The sequence below is a fragment of the Chelonia mydas genome, chromosome 3 (genome assembly GCF_015237465.2).
Source record: "Chelonia mydas isolate rCheMyd1 chromosome 3, rCheMyd1.pri.v2, whole genome shotgun sequence".
In the NCBI taxonomy this organism is placed as follows: Eukaryota; Metazoa; Chordata; order Testudines; family Cheloniidae; genus Chelonia; species Chelonia mydas.
Window position 1 is genome coordinate 167,545,819 of NC_057851.1, and position 25,365 is coordinate 167,571,183.

A 25,365-nucleotide genomic window follows, 5' to 3' on the forward strand; every position below is an offset into this window, starting at 1 on the left:
TTTCATCCAGTTACTCCTCTACTGAGTTACTCCAGTAACTTGTTCGAGTAAAGCATAGGCTATGGCACAGGAATTTCCTTGATACAGTCAATCTGTTCATGAGCTTGGATATGGGAAAGAAATTGCATTGATATCATTAGTTGACAATAAAATATTCCTGCTGATCCTTTTACAGCTGTCAAAGCATAAGGAGGTTAAGTTGATGAATCTGCACACTCTAACAGAGTTGGCCAGAGCCATTCTAGTGATGCTCTGTTCCTATCATACTGTCCAGAAACATTCACAAGTAGGGTGTGTGGCAGTTACTAGACATGCTCAGCAGTAGTTATGGCAACTGTACAGAAAGTTTCCATTAAGGGCAAGCACTCTTGCAGGCCTCACACATATTCACTGTCTAACAGTTGAGCCAATCAGAATGTTGGACGGGGAGGCTTAAAGACAGCCCGGTGGACTCAGCTTCTGATTGATGCAGGCCAAGAGATGGGTCTGCTGTGAGGGCTGAGTCCCACCTTGGATACAGATGAGTGTTACTCCAGCTGTACTTACTAGAGAAGTCCTCAGACAAATGTATTATTTGTTGCAATGTATTTTATGAACCTACAGGGAGAGCTGGGAGAGGAGCATTTGCCACTCCTAGAGGCTAAGCCATTTACATTTGGCTATTAGCTAACTGCTAACTGTATATAAGAAATACCAGTAGATTTACTATCTAATAGCTTTGTTTAAAAGTTATTCATAAGCATTCTAGACACTGTTCACAATTTTTTTGTATATTAAATATTTGTTTAACAAAATTGAGTGGTACTCTCTCCCTGCAGCTGACTGGGAGATGTTATCAATATTACATACAGTGTTTTGAATACAATAGCCCTGAAGGTTTAACGCTTTCTGCAAAGAGAGAACTCTGACTTCTGCTTCAGCAAGAGTTGCAGAAAAGGGGAGTGTCACAAAGTTGTACTTAATTTAGACAGTAGTTGGTACATAAATAGCAAATAAGCAGGGACTGCCACTTGGTATATTTACACTGGCAAATTAGAACGGTACTCTAACTGTGCTAGGCACTACAATGTCCACCAACAAGGTAGCTTTATAAATAGTAAAGACAGGACTTAAAAGTGAAACTCACATTGGTTAAGCATGGTGCGGATCTTCCCAAAATGTTAAGCATGACCGTCAAAGATAATGGAGATTTGCATAATTTAGAAAAACAGAGGCGTGTCAAATTTGCTGTATACTAAAAATTAATTAGAACGGGAAGTTGCTTACCCTTTGTAACTGGAATTCTTTGAGATGTGTGGTCCCTGTCTGTATTCCACTCTGGGTGTGCATACACTCCATGCACTTGAGACTGAAGAATTTTGTAAGCAGCATCTGTTGGTTTGCACCTGCACCTTTAATCTTCTAATGTTCTTGCCAACAGTATAAGGGGTGGCGTGCGGACCGACGTGTCTCCAATTCCTCCTCTTACCACAAATCAGAGATGATCCAAAGCAGAGGGACTGGTGGTAGAATACAGATAGAGACCACACACCTTAAAGAACTTCAGTTATGAAGGGTAACTTTTCTCTCTTCTTTGAGTGCTGGTCCCTATGTGTATTCCACTGTGGGTGATTGTGATAAATGAAGGGGGGGTAGCTCCCTTTAATGGACACCCTCCCAGCCAGTTAGCTATAAAATCCCAGTTAGTAGCTGTTCTCTACTTATTTTACCTGTAAAGGGTTAAAAAAAGCCCGTAAGTAAAAGGTGTGGGCACCTGACCGAAAGAGACAATGGGAGCGCAGTCTGGGCTAAAACTTTTTAGAATTGGGAAAAAACTTTCCCTTTGTCTGTCTGTCTGTTGTTCTTCAGAGAGCGGGGACAGAGCGAAAACAGGGCTGAAGCTAAGCTGTAGAAAGCTGTGAACCAGGTATGAAAATCACCAGATCATACCTAAAAACTACTCAATTTGAAACCCCAGATGTGTAAGTAGATCAGGAAATGTCTAAAAAGACGCAATTAGGTTTATCTCTTTTATTTCTGTAAGGCTTGTGGACTCCTCTGTGCTAACCCCCAAATGCTTTTGTTTTGCTTGTAACCATTAAGCTGGACCTCAAGAAAATCCTTCATGATGCTTAATTATTATATTTGCTCTTTTTAAATCTAGCAATAGCCTAAGTTCCAGATGTATTTTCTTTCTTTTTGTTTTTAATAAAATTTACCTTTTTTAAGAACAGGATTGGGTTTTTGTGTCCTAAAAGGTTTGTGCATAGGTTGTTTAATTAGCTGGTGGCAACAGCTGTTTTCCTTTGTTTTCTTTCTCAGCTCTTCCCCGGAGGGGGTGTGTGAAAAGGCTTGAGGGTACCCCACAGGGAGGAATTCCCAAGTGTGCCTTCCCGGGTCAAAAGGGGGTTTTTTGCATTTGGGTGGTGGCAGCATCTACCCATCCAAGGTCAGAGTGAAGCTATAACCTTGGGAGTTTAATACCAGCCTGGAGTGGCCAGCATTAATTCTTCGAATCCTTACGGGCCCCCACCTTCTGCACTCGAAGTGCCAGAGTGGGGAATCAGCCCTGACGGTGATTGACCAGGAATATTTAGAGAGGAGTGCAAGCTCTGGGAGGGAGTTTGGGTGCAGGAGGGGGCTCCAGACTCCAGGGGCAGAGTGTTGGGGTGCAGGAGGGGGTACAGGAGGCTGGGAGGGAGTTTGGGTGCAGGAGGGGGCTCTGGGCTGGGGCAGAGTGTTGGGGAGCAGGAGGGGGTGTGGGTGCTGGCTCTGGGAAGGGGTTTAGGGCTGGTTTGGGGTACTGGCTCTGGGAGGCGGCTCAGGGCTGGGGGTGTAGGAGGGGGTATGGGGTGCTGGCTCCAGGAGGGGGCTCAGGGCTGGTTTGGGGTGTTGGCTCTGGGAGGGGGCTAAGGGCTGGGGTTCTGGGTCCTGGCTCCAGGAGGGGGCTCAGGGCTGGGAGTTGGGGTGCGGCCTCCCACCGGGCAGCACTTACCTCCAGAAGCTCCCAGTCAGCGGCGCAGAGTGGCTGCCACTAAGGCAGGTTCCCTGCCTACCTCGCCCCCACACCACTCCTGGAAAGGGCCAACAGGCCCCTGTGGCCCCTGGTGAGGGTGGGGGTGGGGGCAGGCAGCATGTGGCTCTGCGTACCGCCCCTCTCTGCGAGCACCACCCCCACAGTTCCCACTGGCCACAGCTCCCCATCCCTGGCCAATCGGAGCTGCAGGGGTGGTGCTTACAGGCAGGAGCAGCGTGCGGAGGGAGACCCCCCACCCCCAGGGCCGTGCTGGTTTCTTCCAGGAGTGGCGTGGGGCCGCGGCAGGCAGGGAGCCTGTCTTAGCGGCAGCCCCGCTGCGCCGCCGGAGATTGCGATCAACTGGTTGGTGACCACTGCAATAAAGACAAGTGCAAAGTCCTACACTTAGGAAGGAAAAATCAAATGCACACCTACAAAATGGGAAAAACAGGGTAAGTGTCAGTACTGCTGAAAAGGATCTTGGGGTTATAGTGGATCACAAACTGAATATGAATCAACAATGTGATGCAGTTGTGAAAATAGCTATCATTCTGGGGTGTATTAACAGGAGTGTCATATGTAAGAAATGGAAGGTAATGGTCTCACTCTACTCAGCACTGGTGAGACCTCCGATGGAGTGCTATGTCCAATTCTGGGTGCTACATTTTAGGAAAGATGTGGACAAATTTCAGAAAGTCCAGAGGAGATCAACAAAAATGATAAAAGGTTTAGAAAACCTGAGCATCTTTAGTCTTGAGAAAAGAAGACTGAAAGGAGACCCGAGAACAGTCTTCAAATACGTTCAGGGTTGTTATTAAAGAGGACAGCAATCAATGAAAGCAGAACAAGACAGGGGATTAATCTGCAGCAAGGGAGATTAAGATTTGATATCAGAAAGTTTATTCTAACTATACGTTTACTTAAGCTCTGGCATAGGCTTCCAAAGGGAGGCTATAGATTCCCAATCATTGGAGCTTTTAAAGAACAGGTTGGACAAACATCTGTCAGGATGGTCAAGGTTTACTTGGTCTGATCTCACCACAGGGGGCTGGATTTGATGACTTCTCAAGGTCCCTTCCAGCTGTAAGTCTATGCACTGATTGCCACCAGCTGAACCCATGTCGAGCTAAGGAAAAGACCAGACATCTTGAGGGCGAGGAGGTAATCCAAAATATCAGGAATACCTGCTATCTCGGAAAAAATATGGTGGCGGTGGGCCCAGATACAGAAATGCTTCCGCTTGGCTAAGTAACGTTTTCAAGTCCTTTCTGCTCTTAGTAAGAATAGTTGGTACAGTTTTGTGACAGAAATATTTTAGACCCAATACCAATCCAAACACCAAGCCCTAAAGAGAAGAGCTTCTGGGTTGGGATGTCTGACTCTGCCATTCTCGAGTCAAGAAATCTGAATAAGGATGAACTCCGATGAGCAGCCAGACTGACATATTCAGGAGACCTGGGAACCAGAACTAGCTGGGCCATTTGGGTATGATGAGAACGGCTCATTCAACAGGACAGAGCATCTTCCACAATATTAGAGGAAGCATCAGGATAGGAAGAAAGGCATAGTTCTAACAGTCTCTCTAAGGAAGTAGGAGAGCATCACCTCTGGAGAATTGGCCCTGAGCTCCCCTGAAACAGTACATGCTGCATTTTCTGTTTGTCTGAGAAGGAAACAGATCCAGGGCAGGGGGTTCCATACTTAGCGATGATGCTGTTCACCACTGACCTGTGTATTCTCACTTGTGACCGGTGGCAAAGTATCTGCTGAGTCTGGGTCTGCTAGTGAATTTTGCGTTCCTGGGAGGTACACTGCTGATAGGGCATTGGGTTTTTGATATACCAGTTTCACAGACTGGACATTTCTTTACACAGAGGAATGGATCTCGCTCCTCCCTATTTATGTAGAATATGGCTGTCATATTGTCTGACATTATGAGAACATGGTGAGATTGGATTAAGAGTAAAAATACCCTGCAAGATTCTTGATCTGCTCCTCTGAATGCCAGGAAATTTACATGCATTCTGGTTTCCCAAGGTGTCGAAGTGCCCCATGCTGGATGACTGGTCCTGTGAGACCCCCCATCCTAATAAGGAGGCTTCTGATTATTGTGCTGTCAAGTGCAAGGGATAGAAAAGGACTGCCCATGCATACATGTGAAGGCTCTTTCCACCAAATCAGAGAAACCCTTATCTTGATGGGGATTTTCACCACAGTGTGCATGCTGTGTTTGCTCAGTATATGTACGGTTCAAAGCCAAGCCTGCAAGCAGCGGAGGTGCAGTCCGGGGAATGGCGTTATGTAAGTACATGAAGCCACATGACCCAGTAGAGTAAGGCAAATACAGAGTGATGTCCGAGGGTTGTGCATAACCCAAAATCTGTCCATAGGGAAAGAAGCCCTTGCTGTGAGTCTGAGGTCGCTCCTATAAAATCTACAGTCTAGGCTGGTATCAGGATAGACTTTTGCATGTTCACAGAGATTCCCAGGGAAGCTGGGAGACAGAGCAGTGACAAGGCCAACGTAATGACTTCTGGACAAGTCCTGCCTGTAAGAAGACAGTCATCTAGATACAGGAAGATGGAAGAACTGCCCGTCTGAATAGTGCTGCTACAACAGAAAACACTTTTATGAAGATCCTGGGTGCAGCTGCTAGACTGAATGGGAGTACCCTGTATTGACAGTGGTCAGGACCAACCGCAAATCTGAGGAATCTTCCATGGCAAGGGTGAATATCCACATGAAAGTATTTGAAATAAAACCCATTTCCTTGATGCTGAAGTACCACCTGCTCTGTTGCTCCCCACTAGAGGAGGAATTTTACCTCCTGAAAGAGGATCTCCTCGTGAGAATGATCCCTGAAAAGCTTCAGGGAAGGGGATTGTGGTGGGGAGAGAAATTCAGTGCTATAGCCAGAATGGATGATATCCAGCATGCACTTGTCCAGTGTTGTTGTTCTTCAGTAGTGGGAAAATTGTACCAGGCATCCACAAAAGCAGATCTCAGAATCAGGTGGAGATGGCATCAACATTGGTCTGCAGCTCCCCAGCATCCTGTCAAAAATATTTTTTTGGCTGGGGCGAGAGGCTGGGTAAAGGCCTCAGCGTGTAAGGCAGCTTCTATTATTTCCTCTTCAGGGATGACGTATATATACTCAGGGAACACAGGTTTGTCTGGAGTCTTTTAGTGAATGCAAAGATTCATCTGTCTTCATAAGAATGGCCATACTGGGTCAGACCAGAGGTCCATCTAGCCCAGTATTCTGTCTTCCAACAGTGGCCAATGCCAGGTGCCCCAGAGGGAATGAACAGAACAGGTAATCTTCAAGTGATCCATCCCCTGTTGCCCATTCCGAGCTTCTGGCAAAACAGGCTAGGGACACCATCCCTGAATATCCTGGCTAACAGTCATCTATCCTCCATGAATTTACCTAGTTCTTTTTTGAACCCTGTTATAGTCTTCTCAGTACACAGATTGCTTTCATCAAAAGGCAAGTCTTGTCCAGTGTTCCACACCTTCCTGGAGAGCACTAAGAGTGTAGCCAAGATTTCCAATGCATCACTGTAACAGTCACCATAGATCTCAATGCCGTATCTGCAGAATCGACAGCCGCTTGTAATGAGGTTGTTGCCACTAATCTGCCCTCATCAATAAGGGCTTGAAACTGAGCCCTATCTTCCTGGTGTAACTTGTCTTTAAAGTCAAGGAACTTACTTAAAATAGTTCAAAAAATGTATTTGGCCACGAAGCCTGGTAGTTAGAAATTGAAAATTGGAGGTTGGTGGAATTAAACACCTTTCTTCCCATAAGATCCAAATGTCTGGCTTGCCTATCTACAGGGGTGACCCTTCAGTGCTGTTGTCTGGACCTTTCTGTGGCTGCTTGGATTACAAAGGAGTTCAGGGCAGAGTGGGAGAATAAGAACTCCACTCCCTCAGCTGGAGTGAAGTACTGTTTTTCTTCTCTCTTGGGGCTTTGGGCACAGGTAGCCAACGTCTGCCATAAAGGTCTTACTGATTCCAGTAGGACTCATTCACCGGGAGTGCTACTCAGCTGGATCCCATAGGCTGTCCAGAAGCTTCTGTTGTGAGTCCTGTACCTCCTCTAAGGGGATCTGAAACTCTTCTGCTACTCTCCGAAGCAGCTCTTTTAATTGTCTGTGATCATCCAAAGGAAATGGTGAAGCTGGAGTAACCACCTCATCAGGCAAGAAACATGATATACCTGTCAGTATCAGTGGTATTGGCGGATCCTGTTCATTGTCCTCCTCTTCCATAGGCTCAGGAGAGTCTGGTTGGCTTCTTGGACAGGAGGCATGACTTCCTATTGGATAGCACAGACTCCAGTCGCTGCGCATACAAGTCCCATTGCCCCCAGTTAGGTCAGCATGAGGGGTCAAACGTAGGTTGTGGTAGTATCCAAGGCACTGGGTACCCTCAGTCCCCACAAGGGGGTCCTCACTTGGACAGCTGAGACTTGTATCAGGAGACTCTTGATTCTCTGTCTGGGCTGAACTCTTGGTGGAGGGCAAGACAGTTCCACCAGTACATCCGACTCCCCTGATGAGGAGGAGGTCGGGTCTGGTTCCATAGGTTGTACTGGTACCAAGAAACTGTGGCTAGCGGATGGGATGGAAGATGGGCTTCTCCCTGAGTCCATGATGTCTACAGGTATTGGAATCTCCCTGGTGAGGATCAGCCCCAGCAACTTAAGAGACTGTGAATCCGGGAGGATGAAGTATCCAGAGGATACGCTGGAGTGGTGTAAGATACTGGAGCCTTCGAAGGATGCTTCTCGTTGCCTTGCACCACTGAAGTTAGTGTAAAGAGACTCTTGGTAATCGGTAGTTTCTTATGGGGCTGTGATAATACCACTTGTGAATGAGTTTCCAACAGCATGGTCCTCGTGGTTACAGATGATTCATGGTCCCTCGTCTACTGGTGCTTTGTCTAAGTTGATATACCATGGCCTGTGTTGATCGCAATGTGGGGATGATACTGAAGGAGCCTTGCTTCTATGTGCCTTCTGATCTAAGTCTTTCTGTCCTGAGTGCAAAGACTTGCTCAACCTAGACAGAGCTGGGGAGGGACTCCTTCTCTTTGGAGGGATCTGCTTTTATTCTTACTCTTGTGAGAAGGCCCAGACAAATAAACAGTTCTTCATTCTAGCCATTCCGACTCCTGAGTCAAGACAGTGAGTTAGGAGGTGCGATTCTTGATGGTATGCTGTGGGGTGGCGTGGCTACCTGGCTCGGATCTGACTGAGGCCTCATGGCATGTTCCATCAGGTGCTTCCAAAATGCGGTCCTTGCGCCTGCCACATTTGTCTGGGGAAGGAGCGACAGATACCGCACTTAGCAGAGAAATGAGCTTCTCTGAGGCAATAGAGGCAGCACTGATGGTCGTTGCTGAGGGCAAAGAAATGAGGACAAGAGAGACAGTTTTTGAAGCCCTGAAGCCTGGGCATTATCTCAATCCTGTGATGGGGAAATTAGTTTAATCCCCATTCCAGGGAATCCTCCAACTGCTAGCTAAACTAGTAAAACTACTAACAACACTAACTATACAAAAAACATTGTAATATTTATGTTGAAGAGGCAGTTTCGGACAATGGAGATTCTGATTCGGGCCATGCAGCGGTAAGAAGGAACTGGAGCAGCATCAGTCCACAGTGCCCTTTTACTTTCATTCTGGAGCACAAGGAGAACAACAGCATAGGACCGGTGTTCTCTCTAATTTTTTACGTCCATGTGAGGAATGAATTTTGTTATGTGCACCAATATGAAGGTGATGTGTGATGGGGCCGGGGCCAAGGGGTTTGGAGTGTGGGAGGGGGAGCAGGGTTAGGGCAGAGGGTTGGAGTGCGGGGGGTGGGCTCTGGCTGGGGGTGCGGGCTCTGGGGTGGGGCAAGGATGCGGGGCTTGGGGTGCAGGCTGCCCCAGGGCTGCGGCGGAGAGAGGACTCCCCCCATCCCTCTCTCGCTGCAACAGCTCGGGGCCGGTAAGAGGCAGTTCCGGCGGGGCTGGGGAAGGGCGTCTCTCCCCGGCAGCTCCGGAGGGGCTCCTCTCCTCTCCTCTGCAGCTCCAGCAGGGCTGGGCAAGGGGCTCCTCTTCCCTGGTTGCGGCAGCTCTGGCAGGGCTGGGCTGTGCCGGGCCGGGGGAAAGGCGCCTCTCCCCGTCTGCACAGCCCTTGATAGCTTGCTGCACAGCTTACAGAGAACCTAGGTGTGGATCAACGGACACTACTTAAAAAAATTCTCTGCTCTTAGGTGCACGGAGCCCATTTATACCCACAGTAGAATACACACAGGGACCAAAACTTGAAGAAATTTTTGCCCTCCTGATTGAGAAAGACAACCTTCAATTTGTAAGCGTCTGTCTTGTGGAAACATGAAAGACTGAAACAAAAGTAGCAAAAGAGGGGTAAACCTCTGCCAGTGCTCATGATGAGGTGTTAATAATGAGGTGTTAATTATAAATTTTTAAACTTAAACACTCACGCTGTTAACCATGTAACAAGATGTTCATCTATTCAGCAAACACTACAGTCAACAGACAGACATGTTAACAGCAATGCATTCGGAAATATCAAGTGTCACTGCCTGGATGAAATATGGAGCCAACACAAAGAATTTTTGTTTGGTGCCTGGAAACTCAAGAATGTCAGCACACAAATACAACATATCAAGTAACGGTGTACAGATGTGGCTATTTACTGCCATGGTGGAACCTTCTTGGAGCAATTGCTGCTTGCAGTCTGCTGCTTGCCAGGAGCTAGGATTTACGATGTGACGGAGAGACTGCCGAGACTCATCAAGCCCTCGGATCGCTACCCCTTCCTGCTTCTCCACGTGGGCACCAATGATACTGCCAAGAATGACCTTGAGCAGATCACTGCAGACTACGTGGCTCTGGGAAGAAGGATAAAGGAGTTTGAGGTGCAAGTGGTCTTCTTATCCATCCTCCCCGTGGAAGGAAAAGGCCTGGGTAGAAACCGTCGAATCCTGGAAGTCAACGAATGGCTACACAGGTGGTGTCGGAGAGAAGGCTTTAGATTCTTTGACCATGGGATGCTGTTCCAAGAAGAAGGCATGTTAGCCAGAGACGGGCTCCACCTAACGAAGAGAGGGAAGAGCATCTTCACAAGCAGGCTGGCTAATCTAGTGAGGAGGGCTTTAAACTAGGTTCACTGGGGGAAGGAGACCAAAGCCCTGAGGTAAGTGGGCAAGCGGGATACCGGGAGGAAGCACAGGCAGGAACGTCTGTGAGGGGAGGGCCCCTACCTCATACTGAGAATGAGGGGCGATCAGCAGGTTATCTCAAGTGCCTATATACAAATGCACAAGCCTTGGAAACAAGCAGGGAGAACTGGAGGTCCTGGTGATGTCAAGGAATTATGACGTGATTGGAATAACAGAGACTTGGTGGGATAACTCACATGACTGGAGTACTGTCATGGATGGATATAAACTGTTCAGGAAGGACAGGCAGGGCAGAAAAGGTGGGGGAGTTGCACTGTATGTAAGAGAGCAGTATGACTGATCAGAGCTCAAGTATGAAACTGCAGAAAAACCTGAGTGTCTCTGGATTAAGTTTAGAAGTGTGAGCAACAAGGGTGATGTCGTGGTGGAAGTCTGCTATAGACCACCGGACCAGGGGGATGAGGTGGAAGAGGCTTTCTTCCGGCAACTCACAGAAGTTACTAGATCGCAGGCCCTGGTTCTCATGGGAGACTTCAATCACCCTGATATCTGCTGGGAGAGCAATACAGCGGTGCACAGACAATCCAGGAAGTTTTTGGAAAATGTAGGGGACAATTTCCTGGTGCAAGTGCTGGAGGAGCCAAATAGGGGGGGAGCTTTTCTTGACCTGCTGCTCACAAACCGGGAAGAATTAGTAGGGGAAGCAAAAGTGGATGGGAACTTGGGAGGCAGTGACCATGAGATGGTCGAGTTCAGGATCCTGACACAGGGAAGAAAGGAGAGCAGCAGAATACAGACCCTGGACTTCAGAAAAACAGACTTCGACTCCCTAAGGGAACTGATGGGCAGGATCCCCTGGGAGAACAACATGAGGGGGAAAGGAGTCCAGGAGAGCTGGCTGTATTTTAAAGAATCCTTATTGAGGTTACAGGGACAAACCATCCCAATGTGTAGAAAGAATAGTAAATATGGCAGGCAACCAGCTTGGCTTAATGGTGAAATCCTTGCTGATCTTAAACACAAAAAAGAAGCTTACAAGAAGTGGAAGATTGGACAAATGACCAGGGAGGAGTATAAAAATATTGCTCGGGCTTGCAGGAGTGAAATCAGGAAGGCCAAATCACACCTGGAGTTGCAGCTAGCAAGAGATGTTAAGAGTAACAAGAAGGGTTTCTTCAGGTATGTTAGCAACAAGAAGAAAGTCAAGGAAAGTGTGGGCCCCTTACTGAATGAGGGAGGCAACCTAGTGACAGAGGATGCGGAAAAAGCTAATGTACTCAATGCTTTTTTTGCCTCTGTCTTCATGAAGAAAGTCAGCTCCCAGACTACTGCACTGAGCAACACAGCATGGGGAGGAGGTGACCAGCCCTCTGTGGAGAAAGAAGTGGTTCGGGACTATTTAGAAAAGCTGGACAAGCACAAGTCCATGGGGCCAGATGCGTTGCATCCGAGAGTGCTAAAGGAGTTGGCGGATGTGATTGCAGAGCCATTGGCCATTATCTTTGAAAACTCATGGCGATCCGGGGAAGTCCTGGATGACTGGAAAAAGGCTAATGTAGTGCCAATCTTTAAAAAAGGGAAGAAGGAGGATCCTGGGAACTACAGGCCAGTCAGCCTCACCTCAGTCCCTGGGAAAATCATGGAGCAGGTCCTCAAGGAATCAATTCTGAAGCACTTAGAGGAGAGGAAAGTGATCAGGAACAGTCACCATTCACCAAGGGCAAGTCATGCCTGACTAATCTAATTGTCTTCTATGATGAAATAACTGGCTCTGTGGATGAGGGAAAGCAGTGGACGTGTTGTTCCTTGACTTTAGTAAAGCTTTTGACATGGTCTCCCACAGTATTCTTGCCAGCAAGTTAAAGTAGTATGGGCTGGATGAATGGACTATAAGGTGGGTAGAGAGTTGGCTAGATTGTCGGGCTCAACGGGTAGTGATCAATGGCTCCATGTCTAGTTGGCAGCTGGTATCAAGTGGAGTACCCCAAGGGTCAGTCCTCAGGCCGGTTTTGTTCAATATCTTCATAAATGATTTGGAGGATGGTGTGGATTACACCCTCAGCAAGTTTGCAGATGACACTAAACTGGGAGGAGAGGTAGATACACTGGAGGGTAGGGATAGGATACAGAGGGACCTAGACAAATTAGAGGATTGGGCCAAAAGAAATCTGATGAGGTTCAACAAGGACAAGTGCAGAGTCCTGCACTTAGGACGGAAGTATCCCATGCACCGCTACAGACTAGGGACCGAATGGCTATCAGCAGTTCGGCAGAAAAGGACCTAGGGGTTACAGTGGACAAGAAGTTGGATATGAGTCAACAGTGTGCCCTTGTTGCCAAGAAGGCCAATGGCATTTTGAGATGTATAAGTAGGGGCATTGCCAGCAGATCGAGGGACGTGATTGTTCCCCTCTATTTGACATTGGTGAGGCCTCATCTGGAGTACTGTGTCTATTTTTGGGCCCCACACTACAAGAAGGATGTGGAAAAATTGGAAAGAGTCCAGCGGAGGGCAACAAAAATGATTAGGGGACTGGAACACATGACTTATGAGGAGAGGCTGAGGGAACTGGGATTGTTTAGTCTGCGGAAGAGAAGAATGAGGGGGGATTTGATAGCTGCTTTCAACTACCTGAAAGGGGGTTCCAAAGAGGATGGATCTAGACTGTTCTCAGTGGTAGCTGATGACAGAACAAGGAGTAATGGCCTCAAGTTGCAGTGCAGGAGGTTTAGGTTGAATATTAGGAAAAACTTTTTCACTAGGAGGGTGGTGAAACACTGGAATGCGTTACCTAGGGAGGTGGTGGAATCTTCTTCCTTAGATATTTTTAAGGTCAGGCTTGATAAAGCCCTGGCTGGGATGATTTAGTTGGGGATTGGTCCTGCTTTGAGCAGGGGGTTGGACTAGATGAGCTCCTGAGGTCCCTTCCAACCCTGATATTCTATGATTCTATAAGGTCCCTTTGCCTGATTTTCCCCATACGTGAAAGCTGTTAACTGTGCATCAGAGAATGTTGTTTCCCCAACGTGAAAATTCTTCAATGTGTTGGTTGCAGTTTGTGTGCCATCACCAGTATTTTGCTGCTGCTCTCATGTACTTTTTGTGTGTGCTTTCTTTTCTGGAAACATCATGGAACCTACTACTGCTTCAGGAAAAGCTGCAAAAACTCTTTTTATTGTGACGCCATTGAGAGCTTACTGAGTTTTCAGTTCTCTCTTTTTTCCGTTAGAATTTTTTTTTTTTTTTCTTAGAGATGTAGTGTTTTGAGTTGTCTTTGATGAATTGGACCAGATGGTGGGGTGAGTGTGTTTTGTCACGGCCTTGTTCTCTGTCAGGGCCACAATTCTGTTGTATGTTTTTCATTCCCTTCAGGAGAAACATATACATATATATAAGTCCCCTTAGTGACTTATAAAAATTCATGAGGTGAAATTCATCCCAGGTGAAAATCCATTTATTTTTATACAGTTAACATCAGAGATTAATTTGGAACATTATTTGATATGTTGCAAAATAACATTCTTATATATGCTGGGTACAAGAGAGGAGCTATGCCTAAGAACATAGTTATTGTACAGATTTTGTGCCTGCTGTGAATTTTGCACTATTGGATGAAACATATCCTGGACGAGAAAGTTATACATGTATATTTTAATATGTGCTAGGTGTCTCAGACATAAAAGGGAAGAGCTTTTATTACAGAAGCAGAAAAATGAAATGAGACAAAGGCAAGTAAGTGGGGAGAGGGCAAAGTCATACAGGACTTATAAAAATGATAAGGAGCATGATTTTGATGCAGTGGAGGAGGGAGGGGCAACAGAGGATTTTGAAGAGGCGGATTACTTGGTCAGAAAATGGGCGAGGAAGAAGATTTTAGCTAGGAACTGATACACTACCTTTGTGGTGCGATGTAATGTACTGATGTGTAAGGAAGATTGAACATATACTGTAGATGTTTACAAGAACTAAAAGACACTTCATTCTCCTCCCTTAAGAAGAACTAAGAAAATTAACTAAAGACACTTGGAGACACTGCATCCCATAGCAAATTTGGGCAGTGAACATTTCACAAATCTTCCAACAAATCTTCCAATATTCTGCCTTGCCAAAGGCCACAAGTGAAACAAGACAGATATTTCCATGGGCTTCTATTTAAATTAATAGCTCCAAGGTTGTACTTATAACTTTCTATATTTATAAAGTAGAAGGCACCTACTGTTGGTCTTTTAACCCATTGGCACGCAGTTAAGCAAAAACTATTTTTACTGGTTTCTCCCATATGAAAGAGCTTTGATCTTTAGCAACTCTTTCAAAGGTTCAGCTTGAAATATTGATTATTTCTGACCGCTTTTCACCAGAATATTTTTCCATAACCTTAGCTCTTCAGCAAAAAGATTTTCACATTTCTTGTTCTTTTCAAATATTCTGTGTTTCCGACACTAGGAAATATATAATTTTAACAAATGTTAAAGTAAAAGAATGTTATTTTGCTGTTTGTAGCATTTGAGGGAAAGGCATAACATATTCTTTTTTAGAAAAAGAAAAAATGCTGCAATGAATGAAATGTAAACTATAAGAACAAAGTGGAGGAAAACTTTAAAAAAGATCACCTTCATAAAAATGTTGAAAATAGGAAGGATAGAAAATAAGCATCAAATTCACTCAACCTGAAAAATAAACCCCCCTACTTTTAATATTTGTCCAAAAAGGGTAGTAATAAATATTTAGCTGTTTGAAAAGTATCTTTAAAAAAAAAGAAAGAAAGAAAGAAAGAAAATAGAGGGCAAGACTAGAAGCCACAGCTTAAATGAGGTGAAATATCAGTGCTCTTCCTCCCTTGATGCCTTAGCAACAAAGACCACAAAGAAAAAACTCCCATTAGGTTTGTTTTAATGATAGGCTGAAAATTCCAGCTGAAAACCCTGACGTTTTCTGAGACACACTGGGAAAAAATCAGCTTACCAGGGGCAATGAGGGGGAAAAAACCTTATTTTGTTCCCTAAAGACATGCCTTTGCCTGAAAAAATAAAATTACAGTGCTACAGTATTTATGAAATAATGTCTCAGTCTCCTTTACGCTGATAAATTAAGTATTTAGAAAATAATACTGCTGTCTGCAGCCCCCAAAAGAAAAAAAGGACAGTCCTTCTGACAGCTAAGTATATCTGGAGCAGGAATTAGCTCATGCATCTAAATGCTGTTGCTAGGTAACAGCACACTTTGGTCTCATAATTTTGAGACCCACTCTTTTCATCCAGAATCATAAGTGTTTGAGGCTCTCAAGAAGAATGGCACCAGAGCACAGTGGAAGTGTGTATTTTAACTCAAGTTGCTAGAAACCATGCGGAATGAGTACAGAAATGACAAATTAATTTTAAATCACATCAGAATGTGAAACTACTGGCGATAATACAAGACTAAAGAATTTTTAAATGTTATTTCCCCATGATTTTTAGCTTTTCTACCCATTGCAAATAAGTACTGGTTGCCACAAAAGGTCATGTTTGCCAAGAGTCACCACACTGTGGTATTTGAGATACTACAGGTTTTTTTACACTTAGAATTAAAAGACAAAAACAGGTAATTCTTTGCTGTACTCTGCTTCTCTCCCTTTCTAGGGCATACATATGGGACTAGACCTGTGCAGTGAAAGATCATTCTGTTTCACAGAGGATTTCAATATTTTGAGATGAGTTTTGTTGCTTAACTCTTCACTAAAAGGTTAATTGTGACCATAAGGAATATTAACAACAAGGGGGAAAGATCTCAGGGCAAAATAGGGAAAGAACTGCTTAAACAATATTTAGACAAATTACATGTATTTAGTTCAGCAAAACCTGATGAAATTCACCTTAAAGTACTTAAGGAATGAGCCAAAGCAATAGTGCCCAGAGCCGCAAACCTGTCAAATTTACGAATAGTTTCGAGTTGACCCAAACTGCATTACAGGCAAAAAGGCAAAAAATTTTGCCCAGCTCTAATCATATGATATTACTGGAAACATTTGCAAAGGGACTGTTACCGTTATTTTTAAATATTTGGGAGGTGCTAGAGTACTATGGTGACAGGGACCATACAAAGTAGAAGGATTAGATAGATTAAGAGAGAGAAAAAGAGCCAGAACCTCACTCATTTACTGCAATGGAGAGACACTTATTTTCCCCATCCGGCCAATTCTGTATGGAGTATTTATTCTCTGGAACTACCCTGTATATGTCAATTGAAACCGAGTCAGCCACTAACAAGAATCCATATGCCTATTTGTTTTTCCATTTTCATCTTGTAATAGTAACAATGACCTTGGTGCAGGATACTTCCTGGGGACTAATGAACAGCTGAGGGGAGCTGTGCAGCCTAGTAATGCTAGGGCAGACGACTAAGCCTCAGGAAATGCCCTGAGAGGGAAAGGGGGTTACAGTAACAAGTTACTTGAGATGTCTGAACCCTATTGGTATTCCACTGTTGGTGCACCTGCGACTAGAAGATTTTATACAAGCAGTGTCAACTGGTACTGGCCCCTGGTTTCCCAGTACTCAGTTTTGAACCACTTAATCCACTCCATGCACTAGTCGACAGTCTGTAAATTTCCAGCACTGGCAGATTCTTCACTATTTGCTGGTATGTGTGGTCATTCCTAATATTTTTGCTAAAATCCAAAACTAAAATCTGTTGTCTTGGTCTCATACTAGAGATTAACCAAAGTCTGGCTGTGCTCCCGTGACCATGAAGCAGGGCCCTTTGCAAAAGACTTCTTTTGGTTGATGTCCATTGCAAGTGCAGAAAATTCTCCCAAGGTGTTTTCGCAGCTCAGTGGTCAGAACGAAGTAGAAGAGTTAAATGCTGACTCGCAGAGCTACTGCGCTACCAGGGGAATGTTGCTTCTGTTTCCCCGGAGTTAACTGGTGATTCTTGGGAGAGAGAGGACAAAGGAACTTGGCCCAGAAGTATTGTGGGATACTTCTGGCAGATGTCGGAGGGTTGGGGAGGGGCTGCATTTACACAGCATAGTGATAGAGCTTGAGACGTGGGCCTCAGCTTGACTTGGACTCAAACCCTCTACCCTCACAAGGTCCTAGGACCCTGAGTCCAAGCCTGAGAGATTAGTGTGTAGACGGAAGCGGGGTTGGGGCTCAATCCTGAATCTGAGCCCAGACTTGCGCTGCAGTGTAGACACACTCAAAGAAACCTTATCCTTATGAAAGACTGTGTAGGGAGGGTCCATCATAAGAGCTCTAAGCTCACCGACTCTCCTGGCAGAGATAATCACAGTGAGGAAGACCACTTTTATAGATGGATGAAGAAGGTAGCAGGAAGCCAAGATGTTCGCATCAGTTTCAGTACCAGACGAAAGCTTCTGATAAAGGTTTCAGAATCCTTAAAGTCATAGTGTCGGTGAAGACTGAACAGTTCTCCACCAAAGAATGGAAGGTGTTGATTGCTCCTAAATCCACATTCAGAGAGCTCAGAGATAGGCCCAACTTCTCTGGGGAAAGGCCATAGTCCAAGTTGGTAGGGAACTCAGTCCTCTGGAGGTATCTGATGATGCTGGCACCAGACATACAATCTCTTCTACTTAGCTGCATAATGTTTTCTCACAGAGATTTTCCTATTATTATTAACGTGACCTTTCTAAACTCATCATCCACTCAAATACCAGGCTGTTAGATGGAAGGATGCTGAGTTGGGATGGTTGGTCTTGCCTTTTTCCTGATTCAGCAGATTCAGAAACAGCTGGATTTAGATGAATGGACATGATCCCAACCAAAGCTATTTCAGCCATCAGGGTGCCACTAGGATTACTGATGGGTTGTTCTACTTGATTTTCCTCAGGGCTGAAGGTAAGAGAGATATGGGTGGGAAGGCATACATTAATGGCTCTCACCACTGAACTAGGGATGTGTCCCCTTCAGAAAATGTGACACTAAACTATTTAGGAACAGTAGGCTGTGTATTTCATGTTCTCTTGGGAGATGAAGATGACCCACAGTGGGAATCCCCACTCCCAGAAGATATTCTGTGCCAGTGAGTCAACGCAGTTCCCATTAGTGTTACCTGTGAAAGTGCCTGCTGAGTCTGTCTGCCAAAGTGTTCAGTATTCCCAGGAGGTGCACTGCTGACAGCGTTATCTGGTAACAGATGTACCACTACCAGAGTTTGACTGCCCCCGTGTGAAAGGGGTGGACCTCGCTCCTCCTTGTTTATGTAGTAAACTATGATTCTATTGCCTAACATCATCTGAATGTGCAGGGCCCAGACATAGGCGCCAACTTTTCCCGGCGCTAGTGGGTGCTCGCGCCCCCCAACCCCTGGCCCTGCCCTGACTCCGTCCCTGCCCTGCCCCCATTCCAACCCCTTCCCCAAAGCCCCTGCCCCAACACCGCCCCCTCCCTGCCCCTACTAGACTCCTTCCCTACATCCCTGCCCTGGACCTGCCTCTTCCCCAAGCGTGCCACCTTCCCCCTCCTCCCCAGCGCTTGCCACCGTGAAACAGCTGTTTCGCGGCGGGAAGTGCTGGGAGCTAGGGGTAGAAGTGGGGAGGCAGCGCACTCAGGGGAGGAGGCGGCGGAGGCGGGGGGCAGGGAGGGGAGCTGCCCACCCACCAATTTTTCCCCGTGGGTGCTCCAGCCCGGAGCACCCACAGAGTCAGCACCTATGGGCCCAGAGGAAAGGAAGGAATCTTTTGCAGGCTTTGTCTACTGCTTGCAGTCTGAGATGATGTGCATCTTGGATTCTTGTTGGGACCACAAACCTTGAGCCATATGATCATCCAGATGTGCTCCGCACTCCAGTAGGGAGCCAACCAAAGTCGCCATCTTTGCAGGTGGGAGGGTAAGAATGAAGGGAACGCCTACGCACACAGCTTCTTTGCCTTTCCACTAGGTGAATGATCAGGTCACTGAGGGGAACAGACTTGTTTGTCCAGGTTCCCTGCTCGGCGTGTAGACTGTCCATAACAATGCCTGAAAGTGCATGATGTGGAGCCTTGCTAAAGAGTCATGCAGGTGCAGGCAGCCATGGGGCTTAGGACATCCTGGTGGGATCTATCTATTGCCTGAGGACTCCGCCAAAGCCAGGAGATGAAATCCCTCCTTATGTGGAATCTGTCCACAGGTAAGTATGTTTTCACTGAAATTTAGTCCAGAGTTCTGATAAAGTCTGTAATTGGCACTGGAACTAAAGTGGACTTTTCTGTTTACTTGAAGTCCTAAGGAGGCTGAGAAGGGAAAAGGACCGATGACTGTACCTCCCACTATGAGTGACTGGGCTGCCCTGGTGATGTAAGTATGCTACTACCATAGATAGCACCTTTGTGAAAACTATGCGGGCTGTCAAGAGACTATAGAACTCTGTACTGATAATGTTCTAGACCCACCATGAAGTGCAGGCATCTTCTGTGGGCTGGATGAATGTCTATATGTGAAACAGGCATCCTTCAAATCAAGAGCTGCAAACCAATCACCTTTTTTAGGGAGGGGATTAGAGATACTTGGATTGTCATCCTCAACCTTGAATGGCATACGAAGACATTCAGTTGTCAGATACAGAATGGGTCTCCAGCGCCCCTTCTTTTTCGAGACATGGAAATAAATAAAAACCTGAGGAGGCATAGGTTCTATAGCCCCTAGCTAGATTAGGGAGTCTATCCCCTTTCTGAGGAGTCTCTTGTGAGAGAGGTCCCTGAATAGGGACAAAGAAGTGGGTTTTGTGGAAGCAATGGAAAGAAACTATCATGTAGCCAGTGGAGATGATCTCTAGGACCCATCTGTCTGATATGACACCATGACAGAAAGAAACAGGCCAGATAGCCACCAAAAGGGGTACTGGTAGAAGTGGAGACTACTTGGCAGCTCTCTAGGGTCCTATCAAAATGATCTCTTGGCAGGAGTCTAGGACTGGGGAGAGGACAATGGCAGGATGTTTTGTCTGCTGTGCTGGGAGGCTCAAACTCTGTGATGGTAAAAGGGCTGAGAAGCAGAATGTGGTTTATAAGAAGGCAGTTTGGAGTTCTTTCTCCAAGGTGCTATGCTCCAAATAACCAAGAGTGGAGGGTTGCACAGGAATCCTTAGGGGTTGTGGCAAGGCACCTCCTTCGTCTCGCCAGATTTAGTGCTTCCCCCTCTGGCGATGGCAGGCCTGGGGTAATCAACCCCACTCAGGGCAGGGTTTGTCTTCCCCCTTCTGTGCTCCCTTGGTCGTACTTTTATGGTAGGCCTAAGAGTTGGCCTAAGGGGTGTTCTTCCACCAAACAAAAATGGAAACAGTTTCAAACAAAAAACCCCCAGGTGGGTACTTTTCTCTGCCTCCTCACTGGTGGCCTCTCACCCTGGGGAAGTTATTTCCCTACTGCCATTAGCCTGGCAGCAGCTTGTCTCTCTCTTCCCTCTTTCTCTCACCAGAAGAGGGGTTTTTAAAGGCCTCAGGCAGCCCTTAATTGGAATCAGGTGTCCCTCATTGACCTGAGGTAACCCCTTCTCAGCTAGTAGAAAAGAGGGCCTTTAACATTCTGGGGCTAATATATCTGCCTTCTAGTACCCTCTTCCAGCCGTCCAGCCTGACTTTGTCACAAGGTGCACACAGATTGATCAGTTTTTCACTAAACAGATTGTTGACCTTGATGGGGAGAGTCCTCCACAGTAGCCTAAACTTACTTGGGAAACCCAAAGGGGCGAAGTAGTGAAGCCCATCTCACGATAACCACAGTCATCATGGAGCAGGAAACCATGTCTGCAGCATTAACTGAAGATTGGAGGGATGACCTGGCTATCAATTTACCCTCATCAACAATGCCCTGAAATTGCGGTCTTAGTTCCTATGGAAGTTTGTTGGTGAACTCAGACAATTTGTTGTAGTTAATAAAGTAACATTTAGGCATCAATGCAGAATAATTCACAATGTGAAACTGAAGGCTGGAAGAGGAGAAAAACTTTCTTCTGAAGAAGTCTAATTTTTTAGCATTCTTGTTGGAAGGAGCAGACCTAGATTGGTGGTCTGTTACATTCAGTGATGGCCTGAACCATCAGGAAGTTTGAGGTGGGGTGTGAAAACAAGTATTCCACTCCCTTAGACAGTACATAGTAGTTTTTAATCTGTTCTCTTAGCAGTGGGGACACTGGTGGCTGGGGTATACCAGACTGTCTTGTCCGGTTCTAGTATAGCTTTGTTGACTGCCCCTTGCTAGGGGCCTGCAGTCAGGAGGATGTCCAGAAATTTTTGAGTGGAGTCCTGGACTTCCTCCAGCAGAATCTGGAGTGACTCTGCAATTCTCCTCAGGAGTCGTGAAATTGTCTGTAGTTGTTGGATGGCAATGGTGAAGTTTGTGCTATCACCTTGTTCGGAGATGAGGATGAGCGTGCCACAGGGTGACTGAGTGGGCCCATCTGTTCAGGTTGATCTTCCTCCTCAGAACACTCCCAAGGGCGTTGAGGCTATTCTGTACAAGGTGACCTCAGTCTGAATTCTTGCTCAGATCCTTTGAAGCTGAGAAGTTAGATGTAAGGATCCCAAGAACCACAGTAGGACCAGTGAGATTGTAGGGGTAAGGAAATGGTGCCCAAGGAGACAATATCACTGCTCCCAAACCCAGTAACATCCTGCAGGAGTGCAAGGGTGCCTACCAGTCTCTGGAACCTCTGTCAGAGCTAATGTCGCATCTCAGAGCGGACCGAGGAGCTGCTCAGTAGGCCTCCACCTTTCCAAACTACTGTACCCATTTCAGGAGTCTGATTTGTCTTGCATATCACAAGTTTCACCGCACTTAAAAACTACTTGCTTAGAAAATCAGAAATAAAAATACAAAAGCGTCACAGCACACTATTTCTGACAAACTGCTTACCTTCTCTTTTTGTCTGTATTAAATTTTAGTCTGTACTGACTTCGCCAGTGCTTTTTTTGTTGACTGTGGTAAAACTAGGCAAATATCTAGATGAGTTCATGTAAGGAAGCTGTATGCTGCATACCCCTAGTTGAGAACCACTCCTTTAGCTCACCAGAGGAATAAAAATCTTTAGATTCCACTGTGGAACTGTTGGTACTGTACACTTTGTAATGCTTCTGCTGGCAGATAAGACTGGCAAATGGTGCACTGACAGTGTGGATATCTCCCTAAGGTAACTCCAGTTCTGAGAGTATTGGTGATTCCAGGTCAGAATACAGAGCCAGGTCCCCAAGAATAGTACACCCAGGTCTAAGACTTGGGGAGCAGGAGCGGCGTCTGACTCTTCATGCAGCCAACTATACTGACTTAGATCCAGCAGTGCATGTCGATGCTACTGAGTCCTTCTTCACACTCTGCTGTGGTACTGCCAGTGTACCAGGAGATTGCTTCCTTCTCTCTCATGGCTGGTACCATTGGGGAGCACTTGGACCTCAATACCAGCGATTCAGATCCATGCTCCCCACAACCTCCTGACACACCTGTACCAAGGCACAGAGTCTCACTAGTGTATGGGAGGTAGTCCTCCGCTTAGAGGTCTTAGGAGGAGATTTCTTCCACTTTTTATGAGGGCATTTGTTCTTACCCTCCTGCTGCTGCCTGCCAGAATCCTTAGACCTGGTCTCTAATGGTCCGGAGATAAGCAGCGTCTGGCCAGGAGAGGCACCTTCAGCCAGCGTACAGCATCAGACAAACCAGGGTCTGACTGAGGCCTTATCGACTATTCCATCAGGTGTCTTCAGACCCAGAATTCACAGGATTTATGGGTTCGACATGGAAAATAACAGCAACTAGTACTAGTGGGATTCTTCAAGGTACGGTTGCCAACATTGTATTTAAAAACACGGGACAGACCTCAGATATCCCCAATCTAGACTTGAACCTCTGGGGACAAGACCCTTTCCCCTCACCCCCATGTTTTCTAGGGTTTCTCTCTTGTCAGCTCTGGATGCTGCAGAGAATCCAGGGCCTCAGGTTCTGGGCCAGCAGCTGCTGCAACTCCTGTTCAGGTTCTGCACAGACACCAGGAGCCAAGGTAGAAGCTGCAGTTGCTGGTCTTTGCCTGCTGCTGTGCTTTCCACCCTGCTGGGGATGTTGGCAGAGACTCTCAGAGCAGGGAGACTACACCCTGGGTGTACTGAACCCCCTGCCAGAGAGAGCCCCTTTCTTACCCTGGACATTCAGCACAGTTCCAGGGCACACAGCCCCATTCACTTCCCCTGCCAGAGAGAGCCTGCGCAGAGAAAATAGATGGGGCTGTGCTCAAGGGCTGGAGTTAGCAGGGGGCCCTGTCCAGCAGGGGGCCAGTATTCATGGGTACATATTCCACTCCCCTCCCGACGCTGTTTTTCCTGCACAACACTGAACGGCCAGGGCTGGGAGGGGAATGGAAAGATGCAGCTATGAGTACTGGCCCCCTGCTGTTTCAATATGGGATAAAAGGTGTCCCGTACTGATTTAGTACAGAACAAGCAATTTTCTATTTAAATAAGGGACATCCCTTGTAATACAGGACTGTTGGTAACCCTATTCCAAGGTAACAAACATGAGTCATGGGGGGAGGGGGAGTCACTCACTGGGAAGACACAGGGGCAGTTCCACCAGACTTGCAGCTGGGGATCTAGTTCCAGCCATACTAAGAACTCCAAATGGTGGAGAGGTAATGAAAGGAGAAACACCCCGGGTTCCCAGAGCACTATGTAACCACTAAACCTAACAATCTAAAAGGTAAAACTATGTACAGAAAAACCTGATTGGAAACAGGTACGTTAGCAAAGCTGCAGACACCAAGGGTTCCATCTCAGACCACAAGCAGTAGAGAGAAACTGGAGAGGCAGTCATTCCAGGCCTCTTCTTACACCCTTAGTTCTGAGCACAAGCGGGCGCAGGCACGGACCAACAGGCGCTGCTAGTGTAAAATCTTTCAGTCTCAAGTACTCAGAGCGCATGCTCACCTCCAGTGGAATACCCATGGAGACAACGACTTGAAGAAGAAAAGTCTCCATTTCAGAGCAATCATTCCCTTTTCTTTTTAGGTTTAATACAAGTAAATTGTGTTATCAAATGTTTCACAGATATTTTCATTATTTTAGTTAGGTAAAAACAAATTTCACCCTGTTCACAGTGTCCCTTAAGTAAATAAAACAACACAGATCAAGTCAGAATGAGCAAATAAATTAGGGATAAAAACTTGTTTTGAAAAGTTTTAAACCAACACTGTATAACTTAACATAGTTTTCTAGAGCTCTATATTCAAAATATACAGAAAACATTATTAGTTTAAAAAAAATACATATAAAGTTATCCCACTCTTATTCCTTCTGTCAAGTCTAAATAATAAGAGCTCTATTAATTTAAAAGAAAAATCTTTTATATCCAGATTATGTTAACACTGTAATTTACAATGTATGAATCAAGAAAGGAATCTAGAGCAGATACACAAAGGAAAACGACCTATTGATGCAGGCTTACATTAATGCATATGGTCATTCTATGTGAGTATGGCTTTTTATGTACAAGTGAAATAGAGGAAATACTGCAGTTTGGCCATACATCCAGATTAGGCAGCTGGATTTCGTAGTCTAAATGCTTCAGAGAATTCCTCTGTCAGAAACCTACAAATATATTTTCTCCTGAAAGTCAGGAGACTAGCATATTTATTAATGTTATTCATTTACAAAATGGGCCCATTAAAAAGAGACTATGGGAGCATGTAAACTGATTAAAAATATTATGCATATATAATTAAGACATGTGCAAGGCCCAACTCTTCTGTCAGGGTGGGGTACGCTCTTAGTTTATTTTATGCAGGTATCTTTCTACTGACTTTGGTCAACAGGATGTGTGTACAATTTTTTAATATTACACATGTGCTCAGAGAAACGTTGTAATAACATGCTATTTTCTTTTTTGCTTTATGGTGGCATGTTGGCCACCTCAACATTCTTCTGCAGCAAACCTGGAGAAATATGTCCAGAATTATCCTGCGTTGTTGACGTTTGGGTGGACACAGCCTGCAAAAGATCCAATCATTTGCATGCTGTGACACATTTTCTACATTCTTGGGTGAGAGTGACCAGGGAAAATAAGAAAAGTATGGCCATGCTACTGACCATACTGTATATATTACTGTGACTTTATCATAACAGCCAAGCTCATCCAGTATTTGAGACGACTGTTTACATATGGATTTCTGAAGCTTTTGTGGTATATAACTGATAGTCAACTACTTCATAT

General features: G+C 45.7%; 1 protein-coding gene across 8 annotated transcripts in view; it reads right to left on the minus strand.

Moving 5' to 3' along the window:
* THADA (THADA armadillo repeat containing) overlaps positions 1-25,365 on the minus strand; it is a 299,475-nt gene that overhangs the window by 77,769 nt on the left and 196,341 nt on the right. The window lies entirely within an intron of this gene.